The sequence below is a fragment of the Mastomys coucha genome, unplaced genomic scaffold, assembly GCF_008632895.1.
Source record: "Mastomys coucha isolate ucsf_1 unplaced genomic scaffold, UCSF_Mcou_1 pScaffold22, whole genome shotgun sequence".
NCBI classification, from domain to species: domain Eukaryota; kingdom Metazoa; phylum Chordata; class Mammalia; order Rodentia; family Muridae; genus Mastomys; species Mastomys coucha.
In genome coordinates this window covers 249106327-249112319 of record NW_022196905.1, presented here as the reverse complement: position 1 = coordinate 249112319, position 5993 = coordinate 249106327, and the positions used below count along the sequence as shown (strand labels likewise).

At 50.2% G+C, this 5993-nt stretch overlaps 1 protein-coding gene across 1 annotated transcript in view; it reads right to left on the bottom strand.

The window, feature by feature from the left end:
- Positions 1–2629, bottom strand: part of St3gal2 (ST3 beta-galactoside alpha-2,3-sialyltransferase 2) — a 56122-nt gene extending 53493 nt beyond the window's left edge. The window contains exon 1 of the mRNA XM_031336884.1: positions 2371–2629. The gene's annotated coding sequence lies outside the window, so the exon portion shown is untranslated. The remainder of the gene's footprint in view (positions 1–2370) is intronic.
- Between the last annotated feature and the right edge of the window lie 3364 nt (positions 2630–5993).

Genomic DNA, 5993 nt, shown 5'->3' with positions numbered 1-5993 from the left:
CAAGGTTTCTCTGTGTAGCCCTGACTGTCCTGGAACTCACTCTGTCGACCAGGCTGGCCTCGAACTCAGAATCAGAAATCGGCCTGCCTCTGCCTTCCAAGTGTTGGGATTAAAGGCGTGTGCCACCACTGCCCAGCTCACATCAGGTATCTTACAACTACCAGAAACTCCAGTTCCTAGGCATGTGACACCCTCTTCCGGCACTCACACAAACATGATCAGAAGACACACATATAAAAATGATAAAAGAAAAAGAACTCAACCTAAGCAAGGATCCAAGCTACCTTTCTTCCCAAACACCCTGAACAAGAGAAATAACCCTGTTCTGAAGCTAGGCTTAAGGGGAGAATTCAAATGGAGATACTTATGAGGGCATGCAGTATATAGCTGTGCACGCAGTGACTTGTGTGTGGAGGTCAAAGGGCAACGTTTATGCAGTCAGTTCTCTCCTTCCAATTTATCTGGGTTCTAGGGCTTGAACTCAGGTCACCAGTCTTGTTTGGCAAGTACATCCCAAAGACCCCTTTTTGGGGTTTCTGAGACAAGATCTTATTACATCGCCTAGGGTCCCTTAAAATGGTAATCCTTTTGTTATCTGAATGCTAGCAAAACAGGTGTGGCCACCATGCCTGACTCACTCTTACACGGGCTTCAAAACTAGTTCTATCTTTTGGGCTCTCAAAGTAACTAGGGCTTATCAGCATGCCACAGAACTCTACAGTGGTCTCTGGGGCACCGGCACTCCCACAGGCCCCTGGCAAGCTTGCAGAGTGCGCACATTTGGGTATAAACATTCACACAGACAGTTGGCCCCCTGGTCTCCCTTCTCCAATCTCAGATTACAAGGTTAAAAGCATCCTATTCACAGACGGGGGGGGGGGGGGGGGGGGGGGGGGAGCACAGGGAGCATGGGAGGGACCACGTGGAAGCGGAGAACCATCTGGTTCAGATCAAGACTGCTCACTCAGGACCCTTACAAACTTCTGAAGAATCTCCTCCCTCCTTGATGGCTCACAGGCTTCCCTCCCTCCCTTCCCCACTGGGACACTGGAGATAGGGCAAGAAAAGTGTGACCCAAAGGAAAATCGGCTACAGGAAGACAAACAAACAAACAAACAAAAACTGAATTATACAGGCAAGTCTGTGTACCCTCCCTCTTCAACTCAGAAGCACCGGAACTAAACTAGAGATCATCACCTACAGGCACAGTGCCTTCATCCACAAAGGGCTCAGAGCACACAGCAAGCATCTCACCCCACACCCCTAGAAGGGGCAACCCCCTCCAAAGTTAGCAGCAGGAGCCAGATTAGCTTAGAATGATGACTTAGAGTCCTTCAATGTCACCATCTTCATAAAGATAAACGGTCCCTTCCAACCCAGACTTCTGAGTCCACAAAGCATGAGGAAGGGATGGCCAAACAGTTTCTAGACATTTGTAGACAGGGTAGGAGTATGGCTTACTGACTAGGAATGACTACTTCCCAGGGGCTCCAGGGTTCCCTGAATTCTTCTTAGTGTACAGATGTTAAACAAGAGGCAAAATGGGAGGAGATAGATGCAGTTGGCAAGAGAGAAACAGAAAGGCTAACTTGAACGAGCAGCAAAAGAACCGAGACTCCTCTCCAGGACAACAGAAGTAATGGAAGAACTAAACAGGGAATATCGGAGCTGTATATGGGGCTAGGAAGTTTGATTCACTCACAGGGGTATGACTGGAGGGAAGTAACGTGTCTTATATGGCAAAGGATGGAAGGAACAAGAGGGACAAGGGACAGTGCTCAGGCCGGCGTTCAGAAAGGGCAGGCACACCATAACCAAGTTTCCGGTTGGTTCATGCCTCAGTTTCTCCAAAGTAGGAAGGGGGTCAAGCTGTCGGGTATTATTAGAGAGAACTAGGCCACAGAGTGTGGCTAGGGGTCAGTGCCAGGTGGGGGAAAGGCCGAAGGGTAGAGGAAAGAAGTGAGGATGGTGCAGACAGCTTATGACCAAGAGAAGTGGGGCAGGGGGTTCCGGATGGAGCAGGTTCCCAAGCGCCTAGGGGCTGGAGGTACCAACACCTGGGGTGTCGAAGTGTGGACGAGGACAGAGAACTCAAGGGCTGAGGCTGGGGGCTGCCAGCAAGGAGTGTCACAGGAGCGCTTGAAAGGCTGGGAGCGGCTAGATGTGCAGAAGCAGAAGGCAGGGATCCGGATCGAGGCCAAAGCAATCGGACCCCCGCCCACACGGCGCCCAGACCCGAGGGAAGTTGCTGGGCTGGACCCGCTGGATCTGGGCCTCTGGGCCAAGCCCGCTGCCCGCACAGAAGAGGGTAGGGGCAGCACGGGGCCCGGGGAGCCCCGCATCCCGCCCTCTCTCATCCCGCCCGCGCACCTCAGTCTGCGCTGGGCGCCGCGCGGGCCATGCCTGCCGCTCCTCCTGCCGCCTCCGCCCGTGCAGAGAGCTGCCGCCGCCGCCGCCGCCGCCGCCGCCGCCGCCGCCTCCCGCGCCCGGACCCGTTAGCTTCACCGCACTCCAGTCCGCCTGCCTCGGGCCAGTCCCGCCCTTGCCTGGCCCTGCCCTCCCGGAGCACCGCGGCTGCAGCTCAGCCCGGCCCCTCCCCCCACCCCTGCCCAGCTAAAGGGAAGGGTGGGGGAAGGGGGCGGGTGCCCCCTCCCCATTCACATCCTCCGGGGCTCTCCCCTCCCTCCTGTCCCCCCCACTCGCTCAGGCATGCTGGGATATGTAGTCCAACCTGGCAGGACCCGCCAGCAGTGCTCTGCATTTGGGACTATTGCTCCCAGAAAGCAATGCACTCCCATATCTGGGATCATGGTCTCTGTAGTTCTGCCCAGATTGAGGGGGGTTAAGGCGCAACACTAAGGGGCGTCTTCTTCAGTTTCCCAGCCACGCTGCTGAAGCCTGGGAGGTGCAGTCTGTGGTACCCCAGCCGGGCTTTGGTACCTGGTTCATCAAAGGATGCGAGTAAGCAGAGGATGCCTCTCACACAGGGCTGTGATCAACTGCGGCCAAGCCCAGCTCAAGGGAACTGTTTGTACTTGCTCTTGCCAAGAGACACGACCTGAGCCAGCTGGGTTCATGCCCTGGCCCTGCAAGCTGCAGCTGCAGTGAGGCCTCTAGCTAGGTCCAGGCTGTTGGAAAGAGGGACACCAGCAGCGATGTGGAAATGGAGTTTGCCCCTATGAGACTGAGCACCTCACATTGCGAACTGTCTTTCTTGTAGGCACCCTACAGCCCTCATCCATTAGGGCATCTCCTGACTACAGACTTCTGACTCTTAGCTGCCTTTAGGTTCCTATTCTCTAGGGCAACATGCACAAATTTTAAATATTCATCCACATCAGTGTTAGGTAGTCCTTTTCTCAACTTTCAAACCTAGCTCCAAACCATTAGGAAGTTCCTCACTGATGACAAATCCAGTCTCCAAATGTCCCTGACTGGCCAATGATACTCAAACGACTTCTGGTTCATTAGCTCTAGGACCCTAGAATCTTAAGTCTGTGCTTTCTTTCTCTTATTATGTAACCCAAGGTAGTCTTAAATACCCTTTGTAAACCAGGCTTGCCTGGAATCCTCTTGCACTAGCTTCCCAAGGGTTGGTATTATAGACATGAACCATCACACCCTGCAATGCACTTTGACCAATTTGGCTCCTTGGTGGTCTTTCGGGGTTCACAAATGTTTTCTGGCACAACACTACAACTCAGGAGAATCTCAAAGACCAAAAACCTTCTCCTTCCCCTTCCCCTTCCCCTTCCCCCTCCCCTTCCTCTTCTTCTTCCTCTTCTTCCCGCTTCCCCTTCCCCTTCCCCTTCTTCTTCCCCTTCCTCTTCTTCCTCTTCCTCTTCCTCCCCTTCCCCTTCCCCTTCTTCTTCTTCCTCTTCCTCTTCCTCTTCTTCTTCTTCTTCCTCTTCCTCTTCCCCTTCCCCTTCCCCTTCCTCTTCTTCTTCCTCTTCTTCCCGCTTCCTCTTCCTCTTCCTCTTCCTCTTCCTCTTCCTCTTCCTCTTCCTCTTCTTCTTCTTCTTCTTCTTCTTCTTCTTCTTCTTCTTCTTCTTCTTCTTCTTCTTCTTCTTCTTCTTCTTCTTCTTCTTCGAGACAGGGTTTCTCTGTATAGCCTTGGTTCTCCTGGAACTAGACCAGGCTGGCCTCGAACTCAGAAATCTGCCTGCCTCTGTCTCCCAAGTGCTGGGATGAAAGGTGTCTGTCACCACTGCCTGGCGAAAAACTACTTGTTTACAAGGCAATCATCAGGAAGGACAGGCACTCTATCCCGAAGTCTATTCTCTAGGGCAGTCTTTTCTCCAAGCCTCTATGAGAAGCTAGATTCTAACTTTGTCATTGTCAGCTGACAGATACCAGGAAGCCAGGCATAACACCTACTCATTCCTCCTCCTTTTAAAGCACCTTAGCATGAATCCAAGCTGAGTTCTTTTCTCCCTAAATTCTTATTCCAAGGGTTTGTTACTAATCAAAACCTATCCTTACCTCTTTAACTAGTCTCTAACTTCATTTTTGAAAAAGTGGGTAAATACCTAATTTGAATCTGAAAGGTCCGTCTCTAGCCTCCCCTATCCCAACCTAACCCATGCTATTCACCTAGCAGCAAAGGATAAGTTCTCCCTACACTGTGGGCAAGCAGCCAAGTGACTAACAGACGCACTGAACCCTGACTAAAACTGACTCAGGAATGTTTTTTTTCTGCTTTGTTTACATCAGTGTCTCCATCACAGGCTCTAAAGAGAGAGGGTACTTGGGAGAGAGGGAGGTTGGGAGGGAGAGAAGGTGTTTGGGTGGATGGGTAGCTCAACTTCTCTCTATCCCTAAAATTAACAACCAAGACCTCTTTGCAAAAATGTTGCCCCTGTGTTGTATTGTGGTAATTTGCAATGGCAACAACTCTCACAGGCAGCTGTTGAGTTGATTTTATCACCCATCACCCGTTTATTTAAAATAAAAAAATGCTGGGAATTGAATGTAGAGCCTTGTGCATGTTCAGCATGTGCTCTGTTATTAAGGTAAATACAATCCTCCCAACCCCCACGCTTCTGTTAACAAACTACTGAAGAAAAATCCAATGTCTTTCCCTGGACAGGGCAGAGAGATCCTTTCTACCCTTTGGTTCCAATAAGAGCTCCCATCATCAGACAACTTCCCAACAAGGGTCAAGTAAATTCTCCCTTGGTGTCTGAGGCCCATTTGGGATTTTTTTTTTCTTTTTTTGGTTTTTCCAAGACAGGGTTTCTCTGTGTAGCCCTGGCTGTTCTGGAACTCACTCTATACATGAGGCTGGCCTTGAACTCAGAAATCCACCTGCCTCTGCCTCCCAAGTGCTGGGATTAAAGGCATGTGCCACCACTGCCCAGCAGGGTTTTTCTTGAGAAAGTTCTCTCCTTAGCTTAGTTCTCTCAGTCTCAGCTTAGCTTTATTATTATTTATTTTACTTTTTTTTTAAATGGGACATTTCTTTTTTTTTAAGATTTATTTTTATTTATTTTATATGTATGAGTACACTGTAGCTGTACAGATGGCCGTGAGCTATCATGTGTGTGGCTGCTGTTGATCTCAGGACCTCTGCCAGCCCCGCTCTCTCCAGCATAATTTACTGCAGCTATCTTCAGATGCACCAGAAGAGGGTGTCCAATCTCATTACAGGTGGTTGTGACCCACCATGTGGTTGCTGGGATCCGAACTCAGGACCTTCGAAAGAGAAGTCAGTGCTCTTACCCGCTGAGCCATCTCGCCAGCCCCTATTTATTTTACTTTTTATTTTTATTTTTCAGACAAGGTCTCACTATATAGCTCTGGCTGTCCTAGAAATCACTCTGTAGACCAGGCTGGCCTTGAACTCACAGAGATCCACCTGACTCGGCCTCCTCCCCAGATTTGAGATTAAAGTATGTGGCACTAAACCTGGCTAGGCATCTTTTTCTTCCTTTCTTCCTTTCTTTGTTTCTCTCCTCCTTTCTTTTCTTTTCTTTTTTTTTTTTTTAAAGATT